The sequence below is a fragment of the Procambarus clarkii genome, chromosome 36, assembly GCF_040958095.1.
Source record: "Procambarus clarkii isolate CNS0578487 chromosome 36, FALCON_Pclarkii_2.0, whole genome shotgun sequence".
In the NCBI taxonomy this organism is placed as follows: domain Eukaryota; kingdom Metazoa; phylum Arthropoda; class Malacostraca; order Decapoda; family Cambaridae; genus Procambarus; species Procambarus clarkii.
Window position 1 is genome coordinate 29,305,481 of NC_091185.1, and position 18,752 is coordinate 29,324,232.

The window sequence follows — 18,752 nt, forward strand, 5'->3', positions numbered from 1 at the left end:
CAGGTAAGTCCACTACGGGCTCACCATAGCCCGTGCTACTTGCCCCGCTCCTGTGCCAGGTAAGTCCACTACGGGCTCACCATAGCCCGTGCTACTTGCCCCGCTCCTGTGTCAGGTAAGTCCACTACGGGCTCACCATAGCCCGTGCTACTTGCCCCGCTCCTGTGCCAGGTAAGTCCACTACGGGCTCGCCATAGCCCGTGCTACTTGCCCCGCTCCTGTGCCAGGTAAGTCCACTACGGGCTCGCCATAGCCCGTGCTACTTGCCCCGCTCCTGTGCCAGGTAAGTCCACTACGGGCTCGCCATAGCCCGTGCTACTTGCCCCGCTCCTGTGCCAGGTAAGTCCACTACGGGCTCACCATAGCCCGTGCTACTTGCCCCGCTCCTGTGCCAGGTAAGTCCACTACGGGCTCACCATAGCCCGTGCTACTTGCCCCGCTCCTGTGCCAGGTAAGTCCACTACGGGCTCGCCATAGCCCGTGCTACTTGCCCCGCTCCTGTGCCAGGTAAGTCCACTACGGGCTCGCCATAGCCCGTGCTACTTGCCCCGCTCCTGTGCCAGGTAAGTCCACTACGGGCTCGCCATAGCCCGTGCTACTTGCCCCGCTCCTGTGCCAGGTAAGTCCACTACGGGCTCACCATAGCCCGTGCTACTTGCCCCGCTCCTGTGCCAGGTAAGTCCACTACGGGCTCACCATAGCCCGTGCTACTTGCCCCGCTCCTGTGCCAGGTAAGTCCACTACGGGCTCACCATAGCCCGTGCTACTTGTTCCGCTCCTGTGCCAGGTAAGTCCACTACGGGCTCACCATAGCCCGTGCTACTTGCCCCGCTCCTGTGCCAGGTAAGTCCACTACGGGCTCACCATAGCCCGTGCTACTTGGAACGTTTTGTCCCCAGTAGCTGGATCTTAAACAAGTCTCCGGGCGGCTCAGAAGCGTGTGTGTCATTGTACTTGTAACCCAAGCGACTGTTATACAGTGCTGCCATCTGGCGAGTCGGGTCAGTCACCCGTAGCCAGGGCCCGGGGGAGGACGCACTCGCGTTTGTCTCCTCTAGCGAGACAGAAAACTCCTGTTTTTCTTCCATCTTCAACTCTCCCACCTAGAGAGAACAGAGGCCAGATTCAAGAAGCAGTTACGCAAGCACTTACGAACGTGTACATCTTTCCTCAATATTTGACGACTTTGGTTACATTTATTAAACAGTTTACAAGCATGAAAACTTGCCAATCAACTATTGTTATTGTTATAAACAGCCTCCTGGTGCTTCGGAAGCTCATTAACTGTTTAATAATTGTAAACAAAGCCGCCAAAGATTGAGAAAAGATGTACAGGTTCGTAAGTGCTTTCGTAAGTGCTTTCGTGAATCTGGCCCCAGGAGTAGATGACTTCCTATTTCTGATCCGTCGCAGTTTTACATTCGTTGCCGGACTAAAGACTCTAATATAGCAGTTTTACTCGCTAATCAAGTGTTGATGCTGGGATCATGTGAAGGAGTGTGATAATCATACGAAGGATCCAGGTGTTATCATTCTAATTGATATTCCGGTTGATTAATAGTGATTTATTTTGCCCTGGTGTAAACTGGGCGCTTTCTACCAGACAAGATAATGACTGTTATAATGAAAGATTAACTACAGTTCCCTCAAGCGCCTCGTTAAGGCTTAACCAGCCCTCTTGAGTTTGTTCTTACCCTCCATTTTGTCTCGTTTATTTGTCGGTTGATGTTTCTCCTTCCTTTATCGCTTCTTCCAGTTACATGAATCTTTCCCTCTGTAATTTGTTGCTCAGAAGATATTTATTGTGTTCTCTCACAGAGAGAGAGAGAGAGAGAGAGAGAGAGAGAGAGAGAGAGAGAGAGAGAGAGAGAGAGAGAGAGAGAGAGAGAGAGAGAGAGAGAGAGAGGGTGTGGTAGGGAGAGCAGGAGAGAGAGAGAGAGAGAGAGGGTGTGGTAGGGAGAGCAGGGGAGAGAGAGAGAGAGAGAGAGAGAGAGAGAGAGAGAGAGAGAGGAGAGGGTGTGGTAGGGAGAGCAGGAGAGAGAGAGAGAGAGAGAGAGAGAGAGAGAGAGAGAGAGAGAGAGAGAGAGAGAGAGAGAGAGAGAGAGAGAGAGAGAGGGTGTGGTAGGGAGAGCAGGAGAGAGAGAGAGAGAGAGAGGGTGTGGTAGGGAGAGCAGGAGAGAGAGAGAGAGAGAGAGACAGACAGAAAGGGAGAGAAAGATAAAGGGGTGAAAGAGAAGAACCGCGTGATAGCGAGGAGAGGGTGAAAGAAAGAGAGAATGGAAAGAGATAGATAAAATGTGATAAAGTGACAGATAACCAAACAGAAACACACACACACACACACGTCTGTGGTGCTGGGGTTGACCCGGACACCGCCGGGTGTTCCACCGAGTACACTGTAAAGTCCCCCCAGGGGCTTGTACCAAGGTCAACACTCTCAGTAACTCCTTCTACAGGATTATCTTCCCTGTTAACATGAAGGTTCCGCTGGGATTGTCTTGTAAGGGCTGAGAGCCACCAGGAAATGTCCTATATTAGTTGTCACTTAGATGGGGATATTGTGTTGACCACACCACACACTAGAAAGTGAAGGGACGACGACGTTTTGGTCCGTCCTGGAACATACTCAAGTCCTTCTCAATCGACTTGAGAATGGTCCAGGACGAACCGAAACGTCGTCGTCCCTTCACTTTCTAGCTGTGTGGTTTGGTCAACATATTTCAATCACGTTATTGTGACTCCTCGTCTGCATGTGGTTATTGTTATTAAGTCCTCTTTAGGCCGGCCTCAAACTTGCTCTTATGGGTTGTTCACATGGCCTCTATTGCTGTCGAAATCCTGGGACGCGTCCAAAGTGCCGAGTCAGTCCTACTAATGGTCTGCTTCACATACCACTGTTACTAATGATCTGTTCAGCGCGAGATGCTCTTGACTACTCGTCAGTTTTCTCATCACCTGTGTGTGTAGGGAAGACAGGACTGTCGAGTGAAGGACATTGGGCATCAACCCGTCCTCAGACCAAGTCCATTCCATCCAGCGGTCGACCTCAAAGACATATTCAGCAATTTTAACATTCTGTTCATTCAGAACGAGAAATTTCTCAAATATATATTAATATTATTGTATATTAGCATACTGTGCATATTTAGGCGTTGGTTAGGTTGGGTGTTTAGGTTCTGTTGGCGATTATTTGTATTTGTAGTACGTGGGTGAAGCATTTATAGCGTTGGGGTTCGAAGACAAGTCGCCAGTGAAGCACTTGTTCCGGAAGTGTTCGGAACGTCATCAGTTGTGAGTCGTGTGTAAACCGTTTTCATTCATAAACAGCGGGGGCGGGGGGGTTGGCGAGTACATGGAATGGACTTTGGACCTTTAGTTTATGAGGTCGGGCAGTAAGTTATTTTAGTTTCCTGAGAAAGAGTTCTGCTGTTTTGAGCAAAGTTTAGACGAGGCAAGATGCCCTCAGCGGGCTGAGGCTGGATCACAGCATCTTCCTCAGCGCTGTAGGAGTGACACAGGACTGACCAATCACGGGGCAGACTTCCGTTCCGCGTGAGATCAGACTACTTACCATTGGTTACCCAAGGGTCACGTGACTTAAGAGGCGGTTTCCCCCCCCCCCCCCTCAGGACATTCCAATTGGGCAACCCGCCATCTTGGATTCTAGAATGTTGTAGAGAAATGTGGAAACAATTGAATAAGGCAAACTGCTTCTGGAAACTTTTCTTATTAAGACTACTCAATAGCTCGGTCGACAGAGCTATTGAGCTCTTCGGCTTCTCGCGCGCGGGGTCCGTGGTTCGAGTCTCCTAGACCCCAGGTGAATGGGATAGATAAATCACTTTCTATTAAATTTTATAAATTTTTAATAGAAAAATCCACATTGTTTGGTTCTTGTAACATGTTGGCAGATGTTACAGTGGGCTGCGTCTCCTTTTAGTTTTCTAAAAAGCTAAAGTTTTTAGAAAACTTTAGTTTTTAGTTTTAGTTTTAGGATCATGTTTCCCCCTCCCCCGGTATTTTCTCTTCCATTGATATAAGATATTAATTTTCTTTAGACTTTCCTCTAAACTCGTGCGTCTCAGCTCTGGGGTTAATATGTTGATATACCTCTGATTTTCTTCAGTTATTGTAAGTGTGGCTAGATGTATATTTAATACTGGTGCCCCATTTTCTTTAATGTGGCATATTGGTCCAACATTTTCTTTAATTCGTCTTGCATGCAGAGACTAAAGAATTCTTCCTTATTCGCGTTGCTAAATGCAATCAGCACGATGGTCAGCCTTGTACTCGGTGCCGAAGATATGTAGATAATGTTTGTTTCACGGTGTCAATGTTACTGGTGTTTTGTCCCTCCTCGTCTGACCTGCTCCACCCCCGTCTGACCTGCTCCAGCCCCGTCTGACCTGCTCCAGCCCCGTCTGACCTGCTCCAGCCCCGTCTGACCTGCTCCAGCCCCGTCTGACCTGCTCCAGCCCCGTCTGACCTGCTCCAGCCCCGTCTGACCTGCTCCAGCCCCGTCTGACCTGCTCCAGCCCCGTCTGACCTGCTCCAGCCCCGTCTGACCTGCTCCAGCCCCGTCTGACCTGCTCCAGCCCCGTCTGACCAGCTCCAGCCCCGTCTGACCTGCTCCAGCCCCGTCTGACCTGCTCCAGCCCCGTCTGACCTGCTCCAGCCCCGTCTGACCTGCTCCAGCCCCGTCTGACCTGCTCCACCCCCGTCTGACCTGCTCCAGCCCTCGCGTTCATAACTTGGATTTACTGGAATTAAACTTACAGTAAGTTCTCTGACTTTTCCTTTATTTTACCAAGTTCTCTTCTAGCTTCTTGCAGTCTGTTGCTTGAGTCTATTACTCTATTGCTCCTTTATCCATTGTAGCAACTTTTCTGTCACTATTCATCTTTCCAAATTGTTCATAATAGCCGGTCATTGGAGCCGGTCGGCCGAGCGGACAGCAAGCTGGACTTATGATCCTGTGGTCCTGGGTTCGATTCCAGGCGCCGGCGAGAGACAATGGGGCAGAGTTTCTTTCATCCTATGCCCCTGTTACCTAGCAGTAAAATAGGTACCTGGGTGTTAGTCAGTTGTCAGGGGCTGCTTCCTGGGGGTGGAGGCCTGGTCGAGGACCGGGCCGCGGGGACACTAAAAGGCCCCGAAATCATCTCAAGATAATCTCAAGATAGCTGCATGCGGGGTACCCTGTCAAGTTCTTTTAAAACAGTTTATATATATATATATATATATATATATATATATATATATATATATATATATATATATATATATATATATATATATATATATACATATATATATATATATATATATATATATATATATGTATATATATATGTATATATATATATATATATATATATATATATATATATATATATATATATATATATATATATATATATATATATATATTGTGACGGTAACGCGTTGGTGTTCGGCTGTTTCAAAAGCTAGGGGTATGGCCTCGTCACATAAAGAAACAAAAAGAGAAAATCTGGAACTTCGTCTGTGGTAAGGTAATGGGAAGACACACAAAACACAAGTAAATTTAACAATGAAATTTTAATTACGTTAGAAAAGCAAAACATGAATAAAATTGGACATAAAAATTGTAACAGATAAATCAATCAAACAAAATAATAAGAATAATCACTGGCAAATGAAAAGTTACGTTAAGACAAGTGAGTAATAGCAAAGTAAATTATATTAGTGCAGGAATATTGGCTTCAAGCTGCCACCTCCCTTAGTACACGTAAGCCAAGGCTTAGTCTACCAATGAGACGTGTTAACTTGTGTGGAGCACGATATATTCTGCCTTCCTCAGGTCGCGGTGGCTCAGACATCAGCTCGTGTGGCGGGTGGAGGAGCAGGTGCGACGGGCACCAGCCAATCAGCGATAGGCAGGCGATGGACAAGCAGTTTGCCGGTTTGAGTGGCGGAGGTGGAGCAGGTGTCCCGGTGCTGGATACGTTTTGCTCTCTCGCAAAACTTGTTGTTGTACTTGTTGGATATATCTTTTATATTAGTTGTTTCTGGGACGTAGTTTGGAGGGAAGAGCAGGCTCAATCTCTCTTGAAGGAGATTATCGTCACAATATATATATATATATATATATATATATATATATATATATATATATATATATATATATATATATATATATATATATATATGTAGTTTTTCCATCTCTCTGTCTTAATATGTTACTCTGGCAAGAAATTTTCTTTGTGAGGTTTGAGAGTCCCAGGAGGTGCCTTTCCTGAACCATTGCTGATGTTTCTTTGTAACTCGATTCTCTCCGGGTGCTTGGCCTCATCTTGCATGCCAGTCATTTGCCTGTGGTTTAGCGCGCCGGAGTGTTTATCTTGTTGTTTATTGTAGTCCATGCGACGTGTTACAGCTTCCTGGATGGTCCCGTGTCACTAGTGTCTTGTTATGTATCTTGGCTTCTCTTAGTATCCACTGTTGAGGTCTTGTCTGATAACATGGTGCTTGAAAGGGATTCTTTCGTCTCTGGTAATCTCAAGGTTCTGGTAGTTAGGTTTTATCTGAAGCACTGACACTCTTATGAAGACTTCTTGAAGGCATTTGTTGACCTCCACAGGGCGATGAGGTGGTGGTGGTATTCACTGTCACACAGGACTGTGAGGTGGGGCAGCGCCCCCCACCACCGCCCCCCCCCTCCCCTCTGCTGACCGCCCCCCCCCTCCAACACGACCACCATCACCCCCTCCCCCTCGTTAACCCTGGGAACAAGGCAGTTTGGGTCAAGAGACAGCGAGCCGTGAACGCAGCTTTGGCACCCAATGACAGGGCAGCATTTTGGCTTGGTTATTAATGACTAAGTACAATGTTGTGTGTTAATGTTGACGTGAAGTGGGCCCTTCTTTCTGGGACCCGAGGTGGGCCCCTTCTTCCTGGGACCCGAGGTGGGCCCCTTCTTCCTGGGACCCGAGGTGGGCCCCTTCTTCCTGGGACCCGTATCACAGTGGGTAGAGCAGTCGCTTCAGAACCAGTTGGGACTTTTTGGTACATTTTCTTACACCCGATGCGCCTGTTCACCTCGCTGTAATTAGGTACCTGAGTAAAAAGTTAGTTGATTGTTGTGGGGAGTCACATCCGGGGAGTAGAGTCAGTCTCCCGTCGATAAGTTTACCCATTTTCTATACTGACAATGCAAGACAAATTTAGTTTTTTATGTCTTACTTACGGGGCAAACTAACATAATCAACCACAAAAGGTAATTTGAAATGCTGCAATAATGCTGACCAGCAGACATACTCGGCTTGCAACAATGCTGCCCAGCAGACACACTCGGCTCGCAACAATGCTGCCCAGCAGACACACTCAGCTTGCAACAATGCTGCCCAGCAGACACACTCGCCTGTCCGCCAGAGTGCAGCAACAGGTGCTTGAGGACCGCCTCGCCCGGCCATTCCAACGTTGTCATGTTGATTGAGCGCGTTAGTACGTGACAGTTGTAGTCTTTATACTATTTAATAATAGTCTCACGTGTCATTGTATCTTTCACAGGTGTTGTGAGTCTTCATTATTGTGTATTATCCTGTATTTCTCATCGTTATTTCTTGCTTCACAAGATGCAGTATGTTCTCGTTTTCCGTTATTTCTGTCCCGCCTCCAGTTTCTCCTGCTGCGTCACGGCCCGCTAGGTGACGCAGGCGGTGTCCGCAAGCACAGCCACCTGCCTGACCGGGAAGGCAGGAGGGGCCTCGCCTGAGGCCCACATGGGCCGGAATGGGGACGTGGTGATGGGGACGGGATGGGGGCGTGGTTATAGAGAGGAAGGCGTGGTTATGGGGACGGGAGGCGTGGTTATGGGGACGGGAGGCGTGGTCCAAGACTCAAACAAAGGATCGCATCGTTCCTACAAAACAACCAGACCATCAACAGAGACGTCCTGACCAGCAACACCACAATAATCGACAGGTACAATGACAGTAGAAGATACGACAGAGTCTTAGCTTACACTGACGGACGTATACCAAGACAAAACTGACAGATTTTATCACCGTCTACTCCAGTCGATATCGACGACGAGACACAATAACGTGGCTGAAGATATATTGACCGAACCATACATCAGAAGGTGGAGAAATGACGACGTTTCGGTCCGTCCTGGACCGTAACTTGGTCCAGGAAGGACCGAAACGTCATTGTTTCTCCATTTGTTATGTGGGGTTTGTTCATCACTCCACCTTATCCTACATAGAATATAAACTGTTACTTCTGTTCATTTGCACATTCTTCCCTTCTGCCTCCAAAGATGCTGAGTTATTTGTTTAACGTTTTTCCAAAGACTATAAGAAATATAGGGAAGATTTGTGCTGGAATCATTGAACTTACCTTTTAGGTCACATTAAACACACACACGCACGCACGCACGCGCACACACACACAACACTGGATGGCAGAAGAGTAAGGGGAGACATGATCACAACCTACAAAATCCTCAGGGGAATCGACCGGGAAGACAAGGATAAATTATTCAACACTGGCGGTACGCGAACAAGGGGACACAGGTGGAAACTTAGTACCCACATGAGCCACAGGGACGTTAGAAGGAACTTTTTCAGTGTCAGAGAAGTGAACAGGTGGAATCCATTAGGCAGTGATGTGGTGGAGGCTGACTCCATACACAGTTTCAAATGATAGAGCCCAGTAGGCTCAGGAACCTGTACACCAGTTGATTGACAATTGAGAGGCGGGATCAAAGAGCCAGAGCTCAACCCCCGCAAGCACAAATAGGTGAGTACACACAAACACCCAGGAAATTAGAGAGAAATATATGTAGTAGACATAACAGAGGAAAAATAGATTGGTAGGAAAGGCGGGGTCTAAGAGATAATAGCTCGATTCTGCAGACATAAATAGTAAATACACACACACACACGGCAAGGTTTGCGGCAGCATTGCCTTAGATCCCTATATGGTACGGACTGAAATCTATTGCAAGATATATATATATATATATAAGTTTGTGAGGGTACCACCTCTGGTGCCAATGTGGGGACCCATAGCCTCGGAGAAGAAAATAAAAAGTATTCAGAGGAGACCTTGTGGTCTCTCACTGAACACTAATATTATCTTCTCCTACCACCCCCATTCTTTTGTATGTACACATATATATTTACTTTATTTGAACTTTGTTACAAAAAAGGAGTTACATATGGGTTACAAAGATGGTTGTCATAGGTTGTCGAGTTCCTCCAGCTCCTCAGATGGCGGGCAGGAACCCTGGATGCAGTGCGCATTTCCCCTCTGTATCGCCACACTGAGGCGCTGGAAAAGAAAGCTTGCAGCTCTCGGGTCCCTTGTTGTTTCAATGAGCCTAGAACCCAGTTCCTTATATATATATATATATATATATATATATATATATATATATATATATATATATATATATATATATATATAACTGAAAACTCACACCCCAGAAGTGACTCGAACCCATACTCCCAGGAGCAACACAACTGGTATGTACAAGACGCCTTAATCCACTTGACCATCACGACATGGTCGTGATGGTCAAGTGGATTAAGGCGTCTTGTACATACCATCACGTACATGTTGACCATCACGACCATGTCGTGATGGTCAAGTGGATTAAGGCGTCTTGTACATACCAGTTGTGTTGCTCCTGGGAGTATGGGTTCGAGTCACTTCTGGGGTGTGAGTTTTCAGTTGCATATTGCCCTGGGGACCATTCAGGCTTGTTCGCATATATATATATATATATATATATATATATATATATATATATATATATATATATATATATATATATATATAAAGTACGTTTATCGTGCAACTGTATATAAATGAGACAGTTTTGAGATTTTATTGATGATGCATTTCATGGACGAAAGAGTTTTAGTAATAAGTGAGAGATATATGAATATTAGTTTTGCGTTCAGTTGACGTAGATGCGAGAAACAGCCAAGTGTGTGGTAACGTAAACAAGTTTATGTAGAGAGAAGTTATCAATGTGTAAATGCAAGGGCTTTTGAATGGGTTAAACTGATTAAGTAACGAGGATTTGTAATTAACGAAAAGGGAATTTGTGCAAATGTTAAATAAAGTTTAGAGTAGAGTTACGTTGTTTTAAGACACTATGTTTAGAGATTCTATGTTGCAATAATGCAAAAAATTGGGGTTGGGATGTATAGGAGCGAGGGAATCGACTTGAGAATGGTCCAGGACGGACCGAAACGTCGTCGTCCCTTCACCTTCTAGTGTGTGGTCTGGTCTACAATCGTCTGTCTGTTACTTACTGTATGGTATCCACTGACCAGATCGAAGACCGGGCCGCGGGGCCGTTGATCCCCGGAAGCTACACAAGATAAAGATAGTGTGAGTGGTTCTCCAATACCCGCGGCCCCTCCCTGCCTCCCTGCACTTCCAGATGAACAAACATCTTCCTTATCAGCTTCTCACGATCCAAAGCCCAATAGGTATCAATTATGACTTACAAAGACACCCTAACGTGTCGCTATTCATTAATCAGTTCCCAACATACAGGTAATTTAGATAATTATCGAGTGGTGCGTTTCAATCGTCTTTGGTTCTTTGAGAGCCTGTTTCTGTGGCTTGGGGCGGGGCGAGGCTGCTCCCGCCAGCCTAGTCTCTCCTTCTTTTGTTCTGCGAGCAATTTGTGCATTATTTACTGTCTGTAATTACTGGTTTGCTTTTATATTTAAAAAAAGCGTCAAGCTTAAAATCTCTTCCTATATGAAAATAGATAAAATAGGGGTTTTATTTTAAATTAATTACTATGATCCGAAGAAGTTTGTAATCGAGGGTTATAGCTGTTTTTTTCTGGCAGAAACTATTACATTTTGATAAGTTTCAGAAATATCCAGAGGTTACAAAGCGAGGAGTGTTAGTTTAATTATCATGATGCTACAAGCAGGTGGCCAGAAACAAGTGCACATACGTCAAATTAAGTCGAAGTTGAGGCTGAACTCCTTAAAGTTAAAGGAAAAATGTGATTAACTGGTTTTCTGCCGCAATGAATTATTTTTATTGCGCACCAAGTTGTGGGTATCGTGAATGAGTACGCTAGCACCCATTACCGGGATCGTGTGCGTGTGTGCCGGGTGTATTCATGGGTGTGTTCAAGTTCAAGTATGCTTATTGAGACAAGGAAAAAAATACATCTCAAAGGGATAGAGTAACTTAGGCTATTTCTACCCTCCTCATGGGGTGTGGGGGATGGGTAATCTGCCCCAGGCTGCCGATGAGTACTTGTCTCAGCGTTTATAACTATAGATGAATAGATAATAGTAGTCTGAGTGTGTACTGGCCAGGAGTCTACTGTAAACATGATAGACTGGGAAAGTCGATGTACAAAGTTTGGTTAAAAATGATCATCATTAGGTTTTTTGTTTAACATTCTCAGGACCATACGAAGATTAACACATGCATTAACGTAACGTTATTACACAAACAGCAAAATCAATAGCAATATAATGGATTAATTAGGTGCATTTGTGTGCACTGAAACAATATATATTATTGTGGTAAGGTAAAGCATTAATGAATGTAGAAAATATAAAACTATTAGCAAGTACAAAATTTTGAGAGACAAATGCTGTTTCACACTGATATATCAGACTACTTTTATCCTAGTGATATATGTCAAAATAAAATATGAAACAGGAATAAAAACTCAGCCACACAGAAATTATTTAGAGAAACTTAAAAATAATAACGTAATTGGAGCTAATTATAAGCCTCGAACCTTCGACAGGAATGGAAGGAAGGCATGTATGGGAAGATATATATATATGACTGTTTATGTTATGTTATAGGTGACTTTAATTATAGTAGAGTAATAAAACAGGCTCCCACGGACTCACCGGGGCCGTCATGACTCCAAAGTCTGGAGTCATAACTCCAGAACAAGTGGCCCAAGAGCACTCCAGAGCTGATCTAATCTACTATAGTGGGCTGGATGGTGAGGGGTGGGAGAGGTGACGAGGTTTTGTGATGGTGACTGGGGATGGTGATGATGTAGACGTGGCCCTGTGTTTTTCCTGTCCAAAATACTGTCTCCAAAGCTAGACAGATAACAGTTACAGCCCCTCTCCTGTGCCAGGTAAGTCCACTACGGGCTCACCATAGCCCGTGCTACTTGGAACTTTTTGTTCCAAAGTAGCGAATCTTAAACAACGACAGACAGATTACCTTTAGTGCGTCCTTAAGCTTCCCCATGAGCTATGGGCTGGTGTGGACTACCTGGCCTCTAGTGAAGCTAACAAAGGATCTGAATGTACACATACTTGCTTTAGAATTAATGTTGTAAATATATTGATTCATCAGTACTTCTCATTTCACGAATTCCGATAAAAAAAATTAGAAAATAATGCATATCTAATGTGGCCTTGTTTGGTTTCTGTTGCTTTCTCACCTCTAAAGCCTCAATGTTTTAATAAAATAGAATTGACTCTGGCATGAACTCGAAATATTATGAACCAATAGAGCGGAAATATTATTGCGTGATGGTTCGTCGATCACAGCTGGAGTTGATTTGCTGTTCATCTCATATAACAGCCGATTGCCACTTTGGTATTGTTATTGATTCAGTGGTTCATTTTAATGTCTTGTCAGGGGGGATTAAGCAATCTATATAAAAGGGAATGTCTCTCTCTCGCTCTCTCTTGCTCTTTCTTGCTCTCTCTCTTGCTCTTTCTCGTTCTCTCTCTCTATGCCTGAGGGAGAGAGGAGGAGGAGGAGGAGGAGAGGAGAAAGTGAAGTAGAAGGGGGTGATGTTTGAAGAGAGGGAAGGAGAGACACGGAGAAAGATGGAGAAGGGTAGAGGTGAGAGAGAGATGTTGTTATTGTTATAGATTCAGCTACTGGGAACAAAACGTTCCAAGTAGCACGGGCTATGGTGAGCCCATAGTGGACTTACCTGGCACAGGAGCGGGGCAAGTAGCACGGGCTATGGTGAGCCCAGTAGTGGACTTACCTGGCACAGGAGCGGGGCAAGTAGCATGAGCTATGGTCAGCCCGTAGTGGACTTACCTGGCACAGGAGCGGGGCTGTAACTGGGGTCCTTCTGGGCATGGGAGAGAGAGAATGAAAGTTGGAATTGGTATAGAGAGAGGGAGAAGAGGTGAGAGGGGGGGGGAATCTTTAAGCAAGTAAAAAATTAAGAATCTAAGAGAGAGGAAGGGAGAGAGATTGGTGAAAATGGAAGGAGGAGGTGCGGGGTTTTACATTACATTTGCTTGCAATGTCGCCAACTTCCAATGGCTGACGGCTTAATAACTATCAACTTGAGTTTAGCACAGACTAGAACAGTTCATCTAGGCCTTTTATGTCCAAGACTTCATTCAGCTATGACTGAAGTCTTATTATTATTATCTCACAAAAAAAAATTCAGAACTTCATGCGGCCGACCCCTCACAGTGTTCAAGAGAGAACTGGATAAGCACCTCCAAAGGATACCTGATCAACCAGGCTGTGACTCATACGTCAGGCTGCGAGCAGCCGCGTCCGACAGCCTGGTTGATCAGTTCAGCAACCAGGAGGCCTGGTCGACGACCTGGGCCGCGGGGACGCTAAGCTCCGGAAGCACCTCAAGGTAGCCTCAAGGCGAATGGTCTCCTTGGCTATGCTGCTCAAGACAACATATGTAATATAGACTTATTATTCTCTGATTATCGCCCTCGCCTATAACGAAGGTCCCTCTCTATCAAAATTATCGATGCAGTTCAGAAGAAAATTATTCGTCTTATCAGCTTCCCCTTAACTCTCACCTGTAATCTTGGGTCGTAAGCCTCATTCCACAAAGTTGCAAGTCTTGTTCATAGCCAGAACTCCAAGTTCTTGGTCTTGCCTCTCGGGAACGTGTGAGGTGCTGCCTCGCCGCTTCATACATGGCCAAATAAGTGTTTTATTCTGGCCTAATAAGTGTTTTATTCTGGCCTAATAAGAGTTTTGGCCAGGTACACTACACACTCCAGACAGCTTCTCACCAGCTTGAATTCTTGACAAAGTAACGCTCTCTAATAAGGCAGTATACATCTCTGCCTTTGTTATATATATATATATATATATATATATATATATATATATATATATATATATATATATATATATATATGTACTCACCTATTTGTGCTTGCGGGGGTTGAGCTTTGACTCTTTGGTCCCGCTTCTCAACCGTCAATCAACAGGTGTACAGGTTCCTGAGCCTACTGGGCTCTATCATATCTACATTTGAAACTGTGTATGGAGTCAGCCTCCATCACATCACTGCCTAATGCATTCAATCGTGTGTGTGTATAAACAAAAAATTATAAACAAAAAAAATGTGTTTGACCAAAATTAACTCCTGCTTTTTGCAGTTTTATTAATTTATAAATAGCACTTCGGGAATGACTGAAGATTTGTACAATCTTTCCCATAAAGATCCTTAACTTACGGATGATAACCTTCAGATTTAAACCCTTAATCCGCGAGGATACTTAAAAGGATTAAGAATTTAGGATTAAGGATTGCCAGTGTGTGCAGGCTGCTGGAGTCTCCCATGAATTGTGAAAGTTTACAAGAAAACGTCACATTACTCCTTGCATTCCTGAAGCCAATAGGCAAGTAGATCACGGCTCACGACGGCGTGAGACTTGGGAAAGCTGAACTCAACTTGCCTTAAATCATTTAACCAGCCGTTTATTTCTCGGTGGTCAGAGCTCAGTTATGAAAGTGTTGAGCGCCGGAGCCGGCCACCCTTGCCCCTGGAGCCGGCCTCCCTTGCCCCGGAGCCGGCCTTCCTTGCCCTGGAGCCGGCCTCCCTTGCCCCTGGAGCCGGCCACCCTTGCCCCTGGAGCCGGCCACCCTTGCCCTGGAGCCGGCCTTCCTTGCCCTGGAGCCGGCCACCCTTGCCCCTGGAGCCGGCCTCCCTTGCCCTGGAGCCGGCCTTCCTTGCCCTGGAGCCGGTCTCCCTAGCCCCGGAGCCGGCCACCCTTGCCCCTGGAGCCGGCCACCCTTGCCCCGGAGCCGGCCACCCTTGCCCTGGAGCCGGCCTTCCTTGCCCTGGAGCCGGCCACCCTTGCCCCTGGAGCCGGCCTCCCTTGCCCTGGAGCCGGCCTTCCTTGCCCTGGAGCCGGTCTCCCTAGCCCCGGAGCCGGCCACCCTTGCCCTGGAGCCGGCCACCCTTGCCCCTGGAGCCGGCCTCCCTTGCCCTGGAGCCGGCCACCCTTGTCCCTGGAGCCGGCCTTCCTTGCCCCGGAGCCGGCCTCCCTTGCCCCTGGAGCCGGCCTTCCTTGCCCTGGAGCCGGCCTCCCTTGCCCCTGGAGCCGGCCTCCCTTGCCCTGGAGCCGGCCACCCTTGCCCTGGAGCCGGCTTCCTTTGCTCTGGAGTCAGCCCTCGCGTGCCCTGGATCCGGCTTCCCTTGCCCTGGAGCTGGCCACCCTTGCCCTGGAGCCGGCCACCCTTGTCCCTGGAGCCGGCCTTCCTTGCCCCGGAGCCGGCCTCCCTTGCCCCTGGAGCTGGCCACCCTTGCCCTGGAGCCGGCCACCCTTGTCCCTGGAGCCGGCCTCCCTTGCCCCTGGAGCCGGCCTTCCTTGCCCTGGAGCCGGCCTCCCTTGCCCCTGGAGCCGGCCTCCCTTGCCCCTGGAGCCGGCCTCCCTTGCCCCTGGAGCCGGCTTCCTTTGCCCTGGAGCCGGCTTCCCTTTGCCCCTGGAGCCGGCCTCCTCTTGCCCCTGGAGCCTGGCCTTCCCTTGCCCCTGGAGCTGGCCTTCCTTGCCCTGGAGCTGGCCTTCCTTGCCCCGGAGCCGGCCTTCCTTGCCCTGGAGCTGGCCTTCCTTGCCCTGGAGCCGACCTTCCTTGCCCCGGAGCCGGCCACCCTTGCCCTGGAGCCTGACCTTCCTTGCCCCGGAGCCGGCCACCCTTGCCCCGGAGCCGACCTTCCTTGCCCCGGAGCCGGCCACCCTTGCCCCGGAGCCGGCTTCCTTTGCCCTAGGAGCCGGCCTCCCTTGCCCTGGAGCCGGCCACCCTTGCCCCTGGAGCCGGCCTTCCTTGCCCTGGAGCCGGCCTTCCCATTGCCCCGGAGCCGGCCACCCATGCCCCGGAGCCGGCTTCCCTTGCCCTGGAGCCGGCCTCCCTTGCCCTGGAGCCGGCCACCCTTGCCCTGGAGCCAGCCACCCTTGCCCTGGAGCCGGCCACCTTGCTCTGGAGCCGGCCACCCTTGCCCTGGAGCCGGCCTCCCTTGCCCTGGAGCCGGCCACCCTTGCCCTGGAGCCGGCCACCCTTGCCCTGGAGCCGGCCACCCTTGCCCTCTAGCCGACCACCTCACATTTTGAGATTGCCACCTCGCCGCAGAAGCCGTAAAATACCCAAACTGTTCAGTTATCAAGTCCAGCTTGAAAATACTATCAGGACACAACGGGTGACAGCTATGACAAGCCGTCGGCGTCCTGTCCTCGTCGGTAACTTCAGGTAACCTTGTCATAATTTGCCTTGTTTGATCACCGTTGCATGAAGAGTTTTGTTCTTTGTTGATGTATAATTGTCATTACTTTATCTCTTACTTTGCGCGGTAAGTGTAACCCAATTCAAAATGAATTTGTTGTTTGCGAGTTGAGTTTTAATTTGTGAAATTCTCTGTGTTTTTAGATCTGTACATGAATGTATTATTTAATGAACGCGTTGACGTATTTGAAATGTCACTCTGAGTTTAATTAAAAAGAGGGATTTTTTTTTTTAATATTTCTCGGGACTTAGTATGACGTCGATTTGAAATAGTCTGTCTGCTAGTTTCCTATCCCGTAAAGTAGGGAACAAGTGTCGTTTCTACCCAGGGCCATTTCTACCCAGGGGAGTAGAAATAGCCTAAGCTACTCTATCCCTTTGAGGTGCATTTCTTGCTTATCTCAATAAACATACTTGAACTTGAAGTGTCGTTGATAACATTATTATAGTTACCCCCCTTCTAAAACATTTTCTTATTTTTTTCTGAAAAAGAAACAGAAAACGAACATCCTGGCGTTATTGTTGGGGGAACAAAATCTAATTTAGATTATTTCCAATTTATACCCATTGGATATAAGTTCTAATTCCTAATTTATACCCATTGGATGTGTATTAATATCCCCTTTGTTATAACCATTTCAAGTGCTTTTCCGACGATTTTTTGTCGAACCACAACCTTATAAATGCATCACCCTACGTACAGTTCACCTATTAACAGCATACTAATTTTTATGAATGCGTCTTTGGGGTCGACCGCTGGATGGAATGCACTTGGCCTGAGGACGGATTGAGAGAGAGAGAAGATTAAGCCACCCAAAAGGTGGCTTGGGCATGAATAGCCCATAAGTGGTGGCCCTTTTGAGTCATTTTCAGTATCAATAGATGATACTGGAGATCTGTGGAGGTGCGACTGCACCCTGCGTGACGGGAGATGTCTCCCGTCAGGGGACGGATTGGATGTATAGAGATATATATATAACATTTGGTCAAGTGTTCATTTTCCAGATCCTGATGAAGTTAAAGTAGAAGAATTAATTCGTCTGCAAAATGACATTAGACTAAAGTCAGAGTTTACCAAAAAAATCATTCGAGAATCATTCTCTATCCTGGATTCTGGACAGTACAAAAAACCACATGTTTACATTCCCATATTTGGTAGAGTGCGGTTACATAAACGGAATTGAGGTTGCTCAATTCCAGAAGAAAATAGACTTCAGATTACCTAGGAAACAGTTATATTAAACAAAAGCAAATAATTGGGCCTTTAACTAATAATGACAAAGAAATTAGTATTTTTAATAAATGTTTGTCTTGGTTTATGCTAGATAAGAACTTAATATTATGCCTTCAATACCACGACCAAAGATCACATTCACTCTAAAAATCTACTACTTAAGGGTTATTCATGCCCGTGCCACCTCTTGGGTGGCTTTGCAGTACAAGCATGACATTCCTGCAGGCAGAGGTATAATAATCGTATATTATGAAACAACTATTTAATATGATTTTATTTATTCAGTAATGTACATAATTTAAGGTAGTTATTCAATTATATAAATGTCTGGTGCGTCTTCATTTGGATTAGTGCATGGAGACCTCACCTTCATAAGGATAATAGCTGCTCTGAGGAAAGTGCAACACCGGGCAATAAAAATCATTCCAGCGCTAAATTATATCTGATATATTATATAAGCTCGCGCTGATATAATATATATATTATATCAGCACTTGGAATTAGATCAGCACAATTATCAGGAATTAGAACTTATATCCAATGAGTATAAATTGGAAATAATCTGAATTAGATTTTGTTCCCCCAACAATCACGCCACGATGTTCGTTTTCTGTTTCTTTCTCAGAAAAAAATAAGAAAATGTTCTAGAAGGGGTTAACTATAATAATGTTATTAACGACACTTGTTATTTTATAATATAATATAATATATATTTTATATCAGCGCTTAAATTATATCTTATCAAGAACCCACGAAGACAAATATGCCAAGACTGTTGAATGTCAAAATCCAACAGGATTATCAAGGCAAATGGTGCTTTCAACAAACCGCCGGCTTCTTGTCCTCGTCGAGGGCCTCGGGTAAATTATCAAATTTAGAGCACAAGTGCAAGAATAAACTAACCAGGTCTGAAATAGTTCCACATCATATCAATGACGGCCTGCACGGGTCTGTACATGTAGGTGACGAAGACCTCCCTGAGCCTGGTGGCCAGAGCCATGGG